This window comes from Nelumbo lutea, chromosome 4 (genome assembly GCF_056320005.1).
Source record: "Nelumbo lutea isolate HS-2025 chromosome 4, American lotus-T2T, whole genome shotgun sequence".
Classification (NCBI taxonomy): domain Eukaryota; kingdom Viridiplantae; phylum Streptophyta; class Magnoliopsida; order Proteales; family Nelumbonaceae; genus Nelumbo; species Nelumbo lutea.
Window position 1 is genome coordinate 41,462,192 of NC_142687.1, and position 17,987 is coordinate 41,480,178.

General features: G+C 40.0%; 1 protein-coding gene across 4 annotated transcripts in view; it reads left to right on the top strand.

The window, feature by feature from the left end:
- The first annotated feature begins 550 nt into the window (after window positions 1-550).
- Window positions 551-17,987, top strand: part of FRS11 (FAR1-related sequence 11) — a 34,918-nt gene continuing 17,481 nt past the window's right edge. For 3 of the 4 annotated variants that reach the window (XR_016112837.1, XM_088984131.1, XM_088984132.1), the window contains exons 1-2: window positions 577-845; window positions 1,064-1,129. The gene's annotated coding sequence lies outside the window, so the exon portion shown is untranslated. Of the gene's footprint in view, window positions 846-1,063; window positions 1,130-17,987 lie in introns of all 4 variants that reach the window. The other variant, XM_088984130.1, reaches the window with a different exon arrangement.

The window sequence follows — 17,987 nt, forward strand, 5'->3', positions numbered from 1 at the left end:
AATTAGCTATAATATATTTTTTCATAAAACCATTAAAATATATTAATTTAATGTATATACACCTCGTTGAGATCTTATATTTAGAGTTGTTGATGTATTTCTATGATTTACTAAAATATTTATAGTATTTTCAAGCATATCAATATATATCTTAATTTTTCTCGGATACACATATATATTCAAATCATATCGTTATACATTTTTTTAAATTGTTTTTCCGATACACTCATTTCTGATACTTTGAACTTTACCCTAACCCCTATTCTTTAGTCTACATCCTCCCTCCCCATGAAGAAGTTTGATATGTATGCGTATTTGAAGGCGGTAGCCTATCCCCAACCAACCAGGAGCACGCGGGATTGATCCCAAGCCTCCACTAGGCCTAGAAGGAATCTTTATCAACGAGCTGGTATACACCTAGCGTAATACTTGTTAATCTTTTTCATTAGCAAACAGTAATATTTTGTTTTTTTATCTTTTTTACTGCTTTTCGGGTGGAAAAAGGAAAAACAGAAAAGGAGCGAATGACCTGAAAACTGGCCTTGTTAAATCCATTATGCATTATCTGATCATCCTAGCAAATGAATATCTTAACAACCCGACCCACGTTTCCATTAGTTGTTTCGAGTTTCATGTTCGTCTACAGATCCGGACGTGAATGTATCTACACTGACCCGATATAGATCCGACCCATTTGATGCCCTAGTTTTGCTGTTGGAGAATGCGATTATGCGATCGGAGAGAGAGAGAGAGATGGGAATGCGACCGAGGGTTTGAGTTTACCTGTGAGAAGGAGAATGATGGAGGAGGAATCGACTGCATCGATTGGGGCCTTCCAGTTCCCGGTAGCTTTTTCCTTCTTCTTTTTTTCTTAATTCTTTCTTTTTTCCTCCTCTCTTCTTCGTCTTCTTCCTCCCCCTCGATGACCTTTCTCTTCTGAAAAAAAAAAACAGCGCAGACCTCCATTGTTTTTGTGATATTTAAGTAATTAAAAGCTCTGAACCTGGAATTCTCCAGTCAGATATTGCATGTTTCTTTCTGATCTGGAATGTGAATTTTGTAGGTTTTAATTTTGGCTGGCACTTTTGCACGCTTGGATAGAAATTTCCTTCATTACAAGAATTAAGAGGTATGAGGTTTACTTAGCTACTTTTTCTAGTTTTCAATCCTTTACCCTTTTGATAAGCAGAGAAAATAAATTCCTCTCTCCAATTTTTTTATATGTATGATCAATAATAGACATACTCGGTGCTGCTTCCTGGTGATGATTAATGATTTGGGAAATTGGCGTTTTGAATTTCTATTTCCTTACAGATTCGATGATTTAGTTTGCTTTATTAGGTGAGAGGCATTGTTATTTAGTGAAATTATTGATGTTTGCTAACTCTGTTACATTGTGGACGTTATTCTGACTAGGAAAATAGTTTGGGAGTTCTGGGTTGCTTTTGTCAATTTTCATCATCTAGGCTTCTCTAAACCTCACCCTTACACCTTGGCAACAATTGTACGCCAATATGCAGACTGTAAGTTAATACAGGATGTCAGCATGGTAAAAAGCACAAGTCCTTCTAACAGTATGGGCAGGACCTAACACCTCACTATAGAGCCAAGAAATTGACATTACTCCAATGTCTCCTGCTAATACACTCCTCAGGCTATAATTAAGTTGTGGTGGAGGTAAGTGCTGGACTATTAGTGGGTGGACTTCTAAATAGTTTGGGTGACTCTGGTGCTTATATGATCACATTAAAGAGGATAGATCCTTAGCTTCCAGAGTGAATATCTTGTTTAGATGGATTTCAAGGTTTTGCTAATTTGTTGGCTGAAATCCCTCCTTTCCCTATGTTTTTTTGGGGAATCATTCGTGTTTTTATTTTTTAATTAATGAAATTTCCACCATTGTTAATAAAGGTTCTCCAGCTTCTTGTCAGCAAGAGGCTATACTTCCTTATTCTATCTTTTCCTTTCATATATTTATTTTCCAATCAAGGTTAAAATTTCGTCACGTATCAGTCGATATGTATCGTATTAGGGCTCCTCTGTTATGCGACTTATGCCCCTAAACTTAGTGTTTAAGGGTCTGACCTATTTCAGAGTGTAGACGGACCTTAAACCAACCCCTGAACCAGTTTCAAAGAAAAAAACTAAAAAAAAGCAAAGGCGAGCTTCAATACAGACTAATGTGCCCCTTCCAGCATATCGGACTGTATCGATATTTTGAACCTTGTTTCGAATAAAGAAAAAAATGGTTGCTCTTTGGCAAGTCCTGGTTTTTCAGTTATTGGCAAGTTATTACTTGAAAGAATTTGTGACAAGGTATTAACTTTGTCCCTTTGGGGCTGATTGGAAATCTAACCAGAGCTGAACCCCTTTCTTCGTGCTGACTTTACATTCAAAGCATCAATTTAGGCTTTAGCATCTTTGAGTCTAGGCTGAACATGAAAGTTGACTAATATAATGCTATTTGGGTGAGTGAAATTCTAAAGGGGGGTTTATGAAGATTAGCCAACATCTATGTCACCTGAACGAGGTTTGTCAAGCATGAAACTTAATAAAATAGAAATTCTTAACATGGATAGGGGCCTCTTTAGAAGTGTCCATACAACAAAGGCTAACATGTTAAGGGGAGTTTGGGAATTGGATCAAGGTGAACAGGGAGAAATAAGACAAATTGTCAAGCATGAAACTTAATAAAATAGAAATTCTTAACATGGATAGGGGCCTCTTTAGAAGTGTCCATACAACAAAGGCTAACATGTTAAGGGGAGTTTGGGAATTGGATCAAGGTTAACAGGGAGAAATAAGACAAAATGATTTCCCAACTCCCAAGAGAGCTTGCATGCAGTGTCATCAATGTGATGGGGCAAGGACTAGTTGTTTTGGCCTATCTAGTCGATGCAATTACTAGTCAATGCCTAGGTGTTGGTTAGTTGATGAAATAAAATATGTTCTAAGTTCAAGACATTGATGCTATCTCATAAATAAGCTAATTTAGACAATAAATATGCAAGAAAAGAATGATATGAATTATTTATCAAAAAAAAAAAAAAGAATGATACGAATGTTTAGTTTACAATGTTTCTTTTGCAAACCTAAGAAATTAAGATGGACAAGCTAAGATGGGGAATTAAAGCCTTTGTTTTGCAAAGAAAGATTGCAACCTTGACTATTTGATATGCCTTTTTTTTTATCAGTGAATTGTCAGATTTATTAAATCAAAGCCAAATTACAATTTAGGGAGAGGCATGAGATGCTACCTCCCCTTTAAGGAGGGGAGATGGAAGAAACCATCAACCCTTTAGTTAAAGAACAAAACAAAGGAAAAAGAAAATTACAGAGAAGCCCAATACAGTGAAACGTGGGTAGCCCCTATTTTAGCAAGATAATCAGCCAAGGCATTAGCCGATCTACCCAACCGCTGAACTTAACTGTCATGCCCCTTAATAGCCATTTGACCTTTTTTAAGATATCCTTAAAGTTCCAAGTGATAGTACCTGGGTCAGCCAACCATCCTACTACCACCTTAGAGTCTCCTTCAATTATTAACTTTTGCACTCCAAGTTGATAAGAAATCTGTACCCCCTGTGCCGCAGCTAGGAGTTCAGCCCTCACAGAGTCTTCTATTCCCACCTGTCCCGAAAAAAAAGCAATGATGTTGCTGTTCTCATCTCTCAGTACACCACCAATGCCAGACGGTCCTGGGTTACCCTGACTACTTCCGTCGAAGTTCAGCTTAACAAAATCCTCCATCGGCGGAGTCCAGGTTACTTTAACTCTAGGCTTCCTAGAGGAAGTGAGGGCAACTGCATACCAATTCCTCATTAAATCCTCAAAGGAATAATCTTCAGAGAGTTTTAAGGATCTCAGCCATAAAATAGTCCTTGTAATAATACACTCTTTGACCTCAAGAATGCTTCTTTCCTTCTCTTGAAAAATTCTGGAATTTCTCTCTTCCCAAATAGTCCAAAGGAGAGCTGCTCTATACACTTAAACATGATTCTCCCTCTTCTTGTGGTCCACACAAAGGTAAAAGGGGAAAACAACAAATTTACCTCAGTTGGCAAGTTTCACCTGCACTCAAACAAATCAAATACCCAATTCCAAATGGCTGCAGTAAAAGGACAAGAAATCAAACTGTCATCATTCTGTGCTTTGCACAAAATACACCAGTTAGGGGATAAACACAAGAAAGGACTTTTCTTCTGTAGGTTATTCATCATATTGATTTTACCATGGTAAACTTCCCAAGAAAACACAACTATTTTTGGGGGAACAGGCTTGGACCATACTTTCTTAACTGGGAAAGCCCGATCCTTTCGGAGTCAAAGTCTAAATCCTCCTATCAGAAATGAGTTGGTCCAGGCAAACAGAATCAAGTAGCAATAAGAGCTTAGAAACTGATAGGGAATCCTCATCCCTCAACCCTCTATGGAAGTCAAGGTCCCAATTTGTCAACAAGGGGGTATATGGGGACAAAAGAAAGGAAGACACAGGTTCTTTTTTATAAAAGGAAATAGAGAAGAGAGAAGGGAGCAGATCCTTTAGGGGCAAATTTCCCACCCAAGTGTCTTCCCAGAAAAGAACCCGAGTCCCAAAGCAAGCATCATACCTTACACAGCGTAGGAACTATGGGAGGATGCTATGAATTGCCTTCCAAGGTGTTGCAAGAGTTGCCTGTCTGGATACCCCTGCATCTCAACCATTTCCAAAACAGCCATGGATACTTGCCATCACTTCATGCCATAACCTCTCCCTCTCTAAAGGTCATCCCCACAGCCACTTACCTAGAAGAGCTACATTCTTAAAAGTGATATTCCCTAATCCTAATTCTCCTTCCTCCCTACTTTGACTAACTAACTCTTATCTAATCAAATGATCCTTCTTCTCTTGCCCCGGCTCCCACAAGAAGTCCCTCATCATCTTCTCTATCCTCTTAGCTTCCCTAGTAGGGATCTTAAAGACAGATAGAAAGTAAACCGGTAAATTAGCAAGTGTGGATTTAATCAAAGTCACTCTACCCCCCATAGATATATAATTCTTTTTCCAGCTTGCCAACTTCTTTCCAAACTTTTCCACAACAGGGATCCAAAACCGACTTTCCTTTGGGTTGGCTCCTAGGGGAAGACCTAGATAAGTTAAGGGCTAGGATGAGGTGGAGCACTCTAAGCAACCTGTAATAGCCTCTATTTCTTGAGCATCCATATTGATTCCCACCACACAACTTTTTTCAAAGTTGATTTTTAGATTTGAGGCCTTTTCAAAAAAAAAAAAAAATTAATTAGGTTCTTAAGGTTCCCAACCTTCCTCAAGTCACTTCCTTCACAAAAGATTATAGTATCATATGCAAACTGAAGGTGAGTCACAGGCACACTATTTCTTCCTATTCTCCAACCACTCACTACCTCCTCCCTATTTGCTTTTGAAATCAATCTACTTAACACATCAGCAACAAGAGTGAATAAAAAGGAAGAGAGTGGATCACCTTGTCTAAGGCCTCTACAAGCTGGGAAGAAGTCCTTAACTACTCCATTGACAAGGATAGAATAATGGAAAAAAGTGTGACAACCCTTAATCCACTTGCACCATTTTTCCCCAAACCCACACTTTCTTAGAACCTCTAAGAAGAAGCTCCAGTCCACCAAATTGTAGGTTTTTTCAAGATCCAATTTGCAAACAAAACCTTTTTTACCTGATCTCTTCATCTCCTCCACACATTCATTAGTTATCAAAATCTGATCTACTATTTGTCTGCCTTGTACAAAGGCACCTTGAGCTTGACTAATTAGAGAGGGGAGTACCACTTTGATCCTCAATGATAAGACCTTAGCCAAAATTTTGTAAGCACTAGTCACCAAGCTAATTGGTCTGAAGTCCTTAGGATGCTTAGCGACAACCTTCTTGGGAACAAGCGCTACAAAAGTAGCATTAACTCCAGAGCTAACAACGTAATTATCCTCAAACTCCCTGAAGACCTCAAATAAATCATTTTTAACTATGTCTCAACAATCTTGATAAAAGGCCATCGTAAATCCATTTGGCTCAGGAGCCTTAGATCTATCCATTAAGAAAATTGCTTGTCTGATCTCTTCCTCCTCAAAGCTTCTTTCCAACCATCCCCTCTCCCTCTTAGAAAGACTTGGCCAGTCTAGACCATCCACTTCCACCCTACAATCAAGAGGTCTTCTAAGAATTGACTTAAAATGATCTACAAAGCATCTGGCTATCTCTTCTTGAGAGGAGATCAATCTCAAGTTGTGCAACAAAGTTTTTCCTCCTCCCATTGGCTATCGCATGAAAAAATTTTGTGTTCCCATCTCCTTCCTTGATCCATTTAAACCTTGATTTTTGCCTCCATGAAACCTCTTCCTGCTACAGGACCTCTTCTAATTCCTTCTTTAAGCTCCACCTCAACTCTTGTTCTTGTGCATTCATAGTCCTTAGGGATTCCTTCTTGTCCAATTCTGAGTCAACAAGGAAGATTTTAAATCCTCTATCCTCCCAAAATGGTCCCTGTTCCAGGCTTTCAATTTTGTCTTCAAATTTCTCAGTTTTTTATGAAATCTAACTCTATTCCACCTCACCCCCCTTAGCTCTTCACTCCACCAATTCTCAACATTTTTTACAAAGTTTGGGTGAGACAACCACATATTCTCAAATTTAAAGGGTCTAGGCCTAGAGTTTAAGGGTTCCTCTCCTAACTGAATAGGGCAGTGATCCAAAGTAACTCTAGGTAACCCTTTAGCCATCAATCCCCTCCATTGAATCTCTCAGGCTTCATTGAACAAGAATCTATCTAACTTTGAACATGTTGGGTTTTCCTGAAAGTTGGACCAGGTAAAATTGGCTTGCAAAAGAGGAATCTCCTTCAGCTCATAAGAGTTGATAAAATCATTGAATTTCCTCATACTAGTTGTGATGGATTGATGAGGGTTGTTTGACTCAATTGTGAATCGGATAACATTAAAATCCCCACCTAAGCACCAAGGACCTTCCCATAACCCTTTAATGCCATACAACTCCTCCCACAATTCATTCCTCTCTTTGTAATTATTGGGCCCATACACATTGGTTAGCAGCCAAGTAAAGTCATGCTCCACCATTTTGAATTTCAGTGACACAGAGAAGTTACCCACTAATTCCTCAACTGCTTCTACAACATCTTCTTTCCACAAGGTAATTATACCCCCTAAAGCTCCCTAAGAGAGAGTTGAAACCCAACTAATCCCTCTTGATTTCCACACACTTCTAACCCATCTTCTATCCATCCCTTCTAATTTTGTCTCTTGTAGCATAACAACATCAGGCCTTTCTCTTCTAAGCATTTCCTTTATTAGTCTTCTCTTCCTTGCACTTCCTAAACCCCTCACATTCCAGTTTTTGATTTTCATTAGAAAAGAGTAGAAAACCCTCTCAAACACCCTCACCCACCCTTACTTGAGATCCTTTCTTCTTTACCCTCGGCCATTGAATTCAACATCACCCTCAATATCTGATATTAGTCTTTCCACCTCTGATATTTTCTTTTTTTTTTTTCCTACTTTTCTCTACTCCAACACTTCTCAAACACTCTCTATTTTCCTTCTTCTATTCCAATTTTGTAGGGGTAACCTCCATTTGCTCTTCTTTCTCTTTATAGTCCTCCAAGAGAGCACAAATCCGCTCTCAAATTCTCTCTAATTCTTCTTCCTGCTTCCTTTTCAATAAGACCTCCCCCTCCTCTTCTCCACAACCCTTAGTTGCAGTCTCACTCTCCCCTCCATTGGCCATTCCTTCTGGTTGGGAAGCCAAAGTACCTGTTTCAAGCATAGGACCCTTGTTAGTATCAGAAAACAAATCCATAGGCGTACCTGAATCAAAGGGAACTGGTAGAGTAGGAACAAGAGCAGAAGTTGCTATCGGAGGCATCGAATCTAGGCCTGGTTCCTCTAACTGATTGATCTTTGGAAGTTGTCTAGGTTCAATCAAGGTTGTATTAACCAATGCAGCCGAAGCTACCATTAAAGGTTGCCCCCTAATCGGTGATTCTGCGTGGCATGACAGTAATGAGTTCTGATCCTCTAAATAGATAACCTGAGCATGTTGCAGTCCAGAGGAGGGTTTGTTTGTTGGAGTAGATGTTCCCTATGCAACTTCCGTAACAGCCTTTGAACCCATACAACCCTTATGTGAAGTACAACCTTGCGGGGGGGAGGGAGCTGCTGCTTGAAATCCTGTCAAAGAGCCACAAACATCTTCCTCCAGGAACAACACTTCCGTGTTTAAACTGTCATCTTCATAGAGATCCTTTGTTTGAGAGAGGTCGGTACTGCCAAGGCTCAAAGTATCCTCAGTTTCGGAATCAGAACCAGAGCAATCCTCCTTGTCAGACGAAAAATTCAAGTCGAATTTATCTGGATTACTTCTTTTGATAGAGCACGAACTACGACGATCAGGAGATGAACGTTGAGGTTTTTTCACTGGATGCCACTGTAGAGAGCCAGCTGACTGAGTAGGAAGATTCGAAGCAGCGGCCTGGGGAAAATCCTTCGCAACGAACGAAGAGCTTGAGGAAGACGATGATAGACGATTTCTATCGTCTACCTTATGTCTCTCCCCAGTCACATGTCTTTAAAGGCTCACGCGCTTTTTTAAGTAACTGGGTCAGGCCCGCTGACCCGTTTGGGCCTTTACTAATATTAAGTTTCCTCATCATGGGCTTTAGCTTATTACTTGGCCCATTCTTAGAAACCTGCAGCTTCACATGAAGGGTCATGCACGTTCAGCCCACCACTTGGTTTGGTTTTATCAAATTTAGGTTTGGTTCTTCCTTGAACCACCTTCTCCTTGTTTAAGAATGCCATATTGGCGCCAGCTACAACCTGTGCAAAAGTCCAACTGTCCTTCAGACTATTTCCTTCTTCTACACGCATAAGACCTTCCCCTTGAAAACTACCCTTTTGTTTCTCCAGCATATGTTTTTCCATTTAGTAAAAATGCTATTCATGTTTGAACCATAGACCGCCCTCCAGATCTTCTCCCTTCCTGCTTCCAATAAGTGGTGTACTGGCATAGAATTGCCACTAGTTGAGCTTTGATTGAAGGGATGAGAGATCCATCGTATGGATGGCCGAACCCTGCAGGAAGGTAGGGCGAAATTTCAAAAAAAATTTTTCTCTCCCATCTGGGAATCACATTCCCTATTTTAGAATATCTGCATTTTCAAGGATCAATCTTGAACCAAGAACTGAACCAGATCTGAAACCAAAAGGTAGGAGAGGGAGGTACCTAATACGAAGAAACAATATCTCCTAATGAAGGTGTTCACACCCAAGGAAAACACCAAAGACTGCTCCCACTGAAGATGACACAGCATAGGGTGGAGTAGAATCAGCAGGTTCTTCACAAGAACCGAATCCTTCAGCAAGAATTCGATGGAGGGAATGTGAGCATGACTTCAAATCAGTTTTTCTCCAAAAACTGATATCAAGAACACTTCTTGATTGCTCCTACAGTGGAGATCGAACTGGCAATGGCGGCAGCAGGAGGAGGGTGCAAGAGCAGAAGATAGCACAGTCTTACTGTAGCTGTCTTCTCTCTTTCTGTGATCTGAGATCAGTTGTGATGAGATGAATGGAGGTTCGCCCTCCTCCTCCTTTTATAGCCTCAAAGAGATCTCCTAATCTCATTAGGAGTCTCCTAATCCAAATCTGTATTTGGATCATAACTTCTCTTTAAGAGATAAGGATAATCCCTTATCTTATCTGTAGATTAGATCAGCCCTCCTAATCTTATTAGGAGTTTCCAAATCCAAATTTATATTTGGATATGGACTCTCTAAGTGGATAGGGATAACTCCCTATCCTATCTGCTGGTCCAAATCCTAGATCGCCCCTTCTTTAACTGATCAAATTACACCAGTTTGAATTGGGCTTTAGGCCCATTAAGTCCATATGCTCACTAACCTTCTAGACTGTTGCCCAGTTGGGTTTCCTTGTATGGCGTGGGACCCAAACATTGATCTACACATCAGCCACATGGGTTCAGCCTAGCCTCTATTACAAGGCCTGGCTGAATTCACTGTAGGAAACAGTGAACTCCTGAGCCCATCACCATGGGCTCTTAATGGGCCCAACACTTACGCTAAGTGGTCCTTGGGCTAAGCCACCTTATAAAAACCCAGGGACTGTGGGCAGATGCAAGATTAACCCATCAGGTATTACCCTCAATGGTTTTACACTTAACCTCTCAGCCCATAATGATCAAACATTGCTCGACAAGAGAGGACCTCTCCCTCGGTTGCAAGGAACAATGCTGCACTCTCCACTCACATGGATCCCGGGAATTAAAACCTTTGCAAACATTTTGAAACCGTAATATATATGTATATTTTTATATAAATATATATTGCAAAAACAAATTTCAACGATTGAAATCGGTTGCCGACAACTTTGGTTTCCATCAGAGATAGTGCATCCCCGATCATTACCTTTGTCCGACAAAGGGGCTGATCCTATCACTATGATCACCCACTCAGATGAATTCTCAGACTGTCCCAACATACCCAGGTTTTGACCCCCTCTAAGGACCTCACTGATTGGCATATCAAAGACAGCCCAATCCGACACCTAGTGTAGTATCATAATCGAGTCTAGGGGTCAGGGCAATATTGGAATTCTGGTCCGGTTCAGGGTTTCAAGAAAACCCACACTGCATGCACTTTAGGTCTCACCCTGGCAGCTGAGACAAGCCACCCCAACCAACTTGGTGGCACATCAGTGTCAGCCTTGGCAGGATAAATCTCCCCAGATCTATCCAACGGCTGTGAAGATTCTAAACTAACACGAGTCTCATATGTGTCCAGTTTAAGGGCATTACACAGAAACACACCATAATAACATGAATCAAATATGTACTTTATTCATTTACAATAAATGTCATAATGTACATCATTCTGATTGGAGCTAAGGGCATACACTGTCTAACATTGACAACATTGATTTCATGGTATAATTCTTCCGCCATACGATACCTCTCTTCCCACCTAAATTCTAGAGAAGCAATTAGCTATAGAATTATGTTTGGGACTTTGGGTCAATGTCGAGTATCTTATTCTCCTGGATCTATGACTGCTGGTTTCCTTGACTGAACTGTTCTAATTCCACCTCACTGGAGTAGTCATGTTTCTCGTCGCTTCTTTGTTTTTCTGCCATCCTTGGGATGGTACTGTGTTTTAGTATTCTTGTTTCCCTCTTATCTATTTTGTTAAATTCTCTTCATTATTGAGAATGATATATGTAGAGAAGATGGGCCGAATGGCCCATAGACTGTCATTTCATGTTATGTTATGTTTCTCTCTGTTGTGGGCCTTATTCTGGGCCCATACTCTGTAATATTTTGTTTTTTTGTATTTTCCTGCTCACTCAAGGGCCTCTCTATAATTTGTCAAAGATTAACTTATTAATAAGATGTTTAGAGTATTAGAGAGAAGTTATGTTCGAACTTCTTACTCTCTAACACTCATTGCCGCCAGCTCTCTCTTCTCTTCTTCTCCTGTTTGTTCATTTTCTGGTTTGCATCTAATCTTAAACAGTTCCATACATCAAGTGGGCTGTTTTTCAACGTAGTATCAGAGCGGGCCATTGCTTGGCGTGTCCCTCATGTGGTTCTAGTTCAGCCAACTACATGAGGAGGTTCTAGGGCTGAAAGTTTACAGTCATCCGCCTGGTTCTTGGAGGTCATTGGAGGGTGCCCAAGTTTCTATACACTTGGAGAAGGGTTCGGTGACCAGGAAGAATCAGAGAGCAAGTTGTTTGGCCTGATTTGAAATCAGAGAAAAGGACTTTCGAAGTTATCTTAGAGAACAAGTGTTCGGCCTGGTTTATAGTTCAAACCAGAGACTCTCTTGCTGTAAGTCTTTTCTCAGTTCTTTGCTGGGTTATTTTTTGTTATTTGGGAGGACTGTTAAAGCATTCAAAACACCTCCATTCGGCGCACTGTTGCTGGACTGATTTCTGGGTTATTCTGGAAGTGTGGTTCGGCTGTTATTGGGCTTCCAAACTGCCAAAAAACTGATCTAAATTGAGTGGTACAAGCCTCTACTTTAGTTCAGCTGCTTCTTGGACTTAGACAAAGTGTTCTTGAAGTGATTTCTGCTTGTTAACAGTGAAGTGTTGACTGTTGCATACATAGTGTTTGTAAAAAGTCCTCTTAGGTACTGTGGACTGTTTTCTTTGTTCTCTTTGGGAAATTATTGTTGGGAACCAAGAATACATATTGTTTGGAGGCCTACTAATTGTTCCTTGAAGGCTGAATCAGAGTTTCTCCTCTTTGAAAGTGCTGCCACCGAACTTGGTTCTCACGGCTGTCAGTTCTGAACTGAGTTTGTGTGTTGTTGTGTTTGCTATTGTTTCAACTCAATCTGAGTTCTTTGAAATCAGATCACTTTTAAAGGCCTACCGAAACCCTAATTGAAGTTGTTACATAATGGACTTCTCAGAAATTGAGAACAAGAGCACTGCTGAATATGGACATAATTTGGGAACTACAACTGATTCCTTGTTGGCTGTAACTATAGAACCAAACATATTGAGGTTGATAGACACTTTATTCGTGAAAGAGTATCCTCCGGTGAAGTGTGTCTTCCATTCATTACTTCTGAAGGACAACTGGCAGATTTTCTCACCAAGGGCATTTCCAAGGCAAGGCTTCAACATGACACTGGCAAGCTGGGCATGATTAACATCTATGCTCAGCTTGAGGGGGAGTGTAGAGAAGATGGGCCGAATGGCCCATAGACTGTCATTTCATGTTATGTTATGTTTCTCTCTGTTGTGGGCCTTATTCTGGGCCCATACTCTGTAATATTATGTTTTTTTGTATTTTCCTGCTCACTCAAGGGCCTCTCTGTAATTTGTCAAAGATTAACTTATTAATAAGATGTTTAGAGTGTTAGAGAGAAGTTATGTTTGAACTTCTTACTCTCTAACACTCATTGCCGCCAGCTCTCTCTTCTCTTCTTCTCCTGTTTGTTCATTTTCTGGTTTGCATCTAATCTCAAACAGTTCCATACATCAAGTGGGCTGTTTTTCAACTATATATTAATAAGTAAAGAAGATGTGAGCAAGAATAACTTTGTGAAACATTGAAATAGTTGAGCAATTTAAATTCTGTTGAAGAATTCATCTTAGTATTTTATGTAATTGGAAATTTAGAACTTTTCTTTGATGGATCTCATGTGAGAATGAATAAAGTATTTATCTTCCCAAACATCTTGATAATTACCAATTAGAAACAAACAAGAAATTTTATTTTTTGGATAATTTTCTTTAACCTTTCAGTCTGAGAGCAGTTTTACACTTTGCAACTTACTTGTTTGGCATTTGATTTGATTAGCTGATTTCTTGGCTGTCATTTTTTTTTTGGTATTTTACTACCACAAAAACATGTTTATAAAACTGACCTGGAAAAAGAATTGCTTTCCTTTCTGGGTGGCAGGTCAGCAGTTCAACTGGCTGGGTCAAATGGGTCAACCTGTGATGTTATAAATTAAATAATAAAATATAAAAAATAATTACAACATAGAAAAATTGCAGAAAAAATTGGGCATGTCTCTAATATTATATATGCATCATATTAAATAAAAATAAGTGTGATAAGTGATAATTAGTATATGTTTAAATATTGGAACCACATTTACTTGATTGTCCTCAAAAGTGGTTTGGTTTACTAAGCTTTACCAAGTGAGCAGTAAGGCAATGTTAAGTTGCAGTGGTGATGACAACATCAAAAGCAAGCTTCACTAAGCCTCACCTTTGGCTATATTGGAGACCATAAATAACGTAGTTAAGCTCTTGTCTCTAATGTTTTGGCTTATTGAGTAGCTTAATATCATGAACAAGGATGCTACATTGAGCCAATCATAAATGAGGACAGCTTGGGTGAATGTGGAGGAACTTTGACTGTGGTCTACTTGACATTTATTGTTTTTTTTTTTTGATAATTTACTCGACATTTATTGTTGTGTTCTGAATTTAGGTTGCTCAAGACCTCATATTCTATAACACTGTTTTTCACTGAATTTACATAACTCTGTGCTCATATGTAACACTTGCTACCAAATTACAAACACCACTGACATGCACTTTGGAAGAATGTGGGTTGGATTATGAGTCTAGAATGACCTGTTCGGCAAGCTTATGCTCAACCTTAAAGACAAATCTCTACTTTCTTGTTTGTACTTTCTGGCGGAATTACTACGTTATAATATCATAAAATTAAAAATATAAAATACTATGTAGTGCCTTATACAAAAATATACGGGACCTTGGGCAAGGCGACCCTCCAAGGGCACCTTGTTGCCTAGGCATTGCCTTGAACAACTATGGGCAGAGTCCCTTGTTCTGCCAGACATGCGGCATATAGGTTCACTATGGAGAGTGTTAGGAGATGGAATTTGTATTGAGGTTCATGGTTCACCTTTTCTGGCAATAGGGACTGGGTTTGTATTTCTTTGCATTTTATCTTTTCCCCACGATCTGGCCTTTTTCTTAAGCCTCTCTTCCTCCTTGTGGTCATTGTCATCATCAACATCATCTAAGCCGTATGGCCCTAATCTCAACTATATGAGGTCCTACATGAATCCTTATTTTTCTTTTTTTTTTTTTGGGAGTGGAGAGCTTTCATTCAATTAAAAGCGTGTGTGTCTGGGGGGTGTACATGAGATGATGTACAAAAGTGCTTAAACAACCAAAAAGAAATATCCCTATCATGAATCAGGTAGGTTATTTGCACTGTATAAAAAGTTACTATCCATCCTTGATTTAGCTAAAGAGTCAGCGGTCCAGTTATGGTCTCTCAAAATCCTTCTGGTTCTGCAAGTAATAGATGCTAAAATGTCTGGAATTTCATGGAGAAAATGAGCCAGCTTCCAAGGCTCCTTCCCCTTAGAGTTGACCCAGACAATAACATTCTTGTAGTCACCTACTAAAATGGAATCAGCTTAGAGAGCCTTAAGTAATTGAAGACCTTTGAGAAGAGCTTTAAACTCAGTCTTTGAAGCACCATCTGCTTTAATAACAGAGCCACTAAAAATCCATTGCAGTCTGTCATTAGGACTCAAAATGACTGCTCCTAATCCAGTTGCAGGAGTGTTTTCTTGATCTTTCCTACACTGCCACCAAACCGCAGAATAGAGGTATTAAGGGGGTATTGGAGAGAGGATGAAGCTGATATGTAGAACAGTTCCAGGAGTTAACCAAATCTAGTATGCATCTTGTTGAGTTTTCTAATGAAGCGGATTTATCCTCCCAAGATTATTTTGTTGCACTCATCCCAAATGCCCCACCCACATGGCAGCATGTATTACAGCCTTCCACCTTCGGACCTTCCAGTAGATGTTACCTTTTATCCCAAGCTTTCTGCCTTTCCACTGATGAATAAAATCACAAACAGAAATGTGAGGGGCCCAATCAAAGCGGTTATCTCTAACCAGGTCCAGGAAGTGTTGCCATAAGCTACACAGGCCACAAGACAGTTTATGAGAAGGTCTCATCATCATGTAGACATATGGGTGTAAGTTTTTTATCTTTCCACAAGCTGCTTCCCATAAAAAGGAGGCAATTGTGGGTGGGACCGGGGAGAGACAAATCTTTCTGTCTGGGAAAGAGGATGGAGTAGATTCAGCAATTAGCCTCTGACAGTATGATTTGGTAGTGAACATCCCATTTTGGGTGTGTATCTTGATAATGCTTATCTCTCCTTGTTTTCGAGAGGCTTATGAAACTCCGGTGTGCAAAGTGATCCTGGTCAAGCTAAAGGATAGTGGAAAGATGAAGGAGAGAGTTCAGTTTCTGGAAACATGTTTGGTGGGTAGATTTATCAACTCTTTTCCAGATGAAGACTCTGTGTTCAGGTGGGCAAAGATTGAATGGAGAAGCTTTGGTTTCATTGACATGAGAAAGCTTAATACAGGCTTGTTCCTGTTTATGTTCAAGTGGAAGGAAGACACTGGCAAAACCTTATCGCTTGATGGAGGTAGATTGCTGAGACACCCTGATCTGAGGTTAGGAAAATGGAACCGTTGGTCAGTTTGACTAGAGGAGAGCTGAAGAAAAATTTCATTTCGATTAATGTTTTTGGCATTCCATTACATGCCTGATGCATTCAAGCTTTCCGCTTTGTTGGGGATGCCTGTGGAAGGTTCAAAAGATATGACTTCAGGAATAGGAGATGGTTTCAGTTGCAGTTTGCAATCCTGATTGAAGTAGAAGATATTCAGTTGATCCTGAAGTGTATCGATCTTTTATTTGCTGGAGAAAAGTACAAATTAAGAATTATGGTCGGAGTGAACCCAACCTTTTCTCTGAGAGTTGCTCAAAATCTGAAAATTTTGCTATTGAATAGAGGTTTGACAAAGTTGGGAAGGTGAGCGGTAGGCAAGAGGAAGAAGAAAGAAGGCTTAGTGACAAGGATAGGGAGGTAATTTTAAAACTGGAAGCCTCGAGGAACATGAGAGATTATTAGTTCCCAACGACCAATGAAGGGAAGGCGAGGAGTTTGAGGAAAGAAAGGGTTGGGTTAGGTGCTGAGAGTGGGAGAGCCACAGAAGGGGCTCTTCTGATTTCTCGAGTATAAAGATGTATGTGGGGAGCACCATTCAAAATCGGTGGTGGAGCATGGAATTAGGGATGACAGGTTGAATAAGTTGAAGGTTAGAGATAACAGGGGTTTTAAAGCCAAGCTGAGAAAAGGATGTGTTTCTTTTCATCTCAAGAGAAGTAGGAATAAGAATTGGTTTGGTTGGTTGCAAAATACAATAGGTCCGGAAGGAAGAGTCTATGCTCAAAGACTGACTCCTTGTATTGCTCAAAGGCAAAGTTCTGTTTCCTTCGAGTTCCTTGGTGGTCTAGGTGAGCATAAGTGAAGTGTTGGTTGTTCTGAGGTGGCTGCGGAGGAGATTGATTGAGAGGCTGAAAATGCTAGGAGAAGGAATCAAGAAAAAGAGGATGGTTCAGGAGAAGGGGAGGAGGAAGCTGTTAAAGTGGAAGGAAATGCCGAGAAGGATAAGAAAGGAAGGGATGTCTGTGAAGGGGATAATGGTAGAAAGTCAGAAGAGTGTTGCTGTCTTCAGGAGGAAGTAAATGCAAGTATGATGTGCAACTCAGAGGATAGTGAGGATTTTGTTTGGTCCGAAGTGATTGTTGGAAAGACAGGGTTTGATCTGTGAAGGAGAAGGAAACTGGTAATCAAGGAAGGAGCTGCCAATGTTTTGGAGAGAATCGAGGTACAAGAAAGTCCTATCTGGTTCATGTCACCAAAATTTTCTCAAGATTGAGATGGTTTGATTGGTGTTGGTCCTACAAACAAGTACAAAAGAATTTATAAGAGAAAAGGAACACGATGTAAGAAGATTTCTGAGGGTAAAACAGGCAGTGGTCATGAATCTCATGTTTTTGAAGGTCTGGTGAAACAGGTGTCTGAAGTTTCAGAGAAGGCTGTTCAGTTATGTATTGGGTCAGACCGTCAGAGGAAAAAGAAAAGGAAGGTACATTGTGAAAAAGGTGTCGTTGAGTCTCCTATAGGTGTGGTAAGGAGGAGGAGGGAGGAAAAGTAGATTTTGTGAGTTCGGCTGATAGGAATGTTAGGGTTGGTAAGATCTAGGTCTGTTCTTGTGGGGTGGAGAGGAGTTCACAAGGAAGACATTTGAAGTGTTTGAGAGGAACAACAAAGAAGAAAGGATGAAGAAGCGTTGTGTAGGGGAAGGAGGAGAGGCATAGAATGAGGAAGGAGACGGGTTGGATGAGGTGTTTGAAGGGGAAAACTGATGTGTTTTTGAGTTAGAGAGGTTTTTGTGCTTTTGCTTTTGTTTATCTGAGTGTTTGTTGCTTGGTTCCTTTTGCATTTGTGTGTGAGTTGGTTGCTTTCTTCTCTTGGGTGATTTCTCATCACTTTCCTATTGTACTCTCTTTTTGTTTGCAACGATTTTTTTTTTCAATAAAAGTAGCCATATT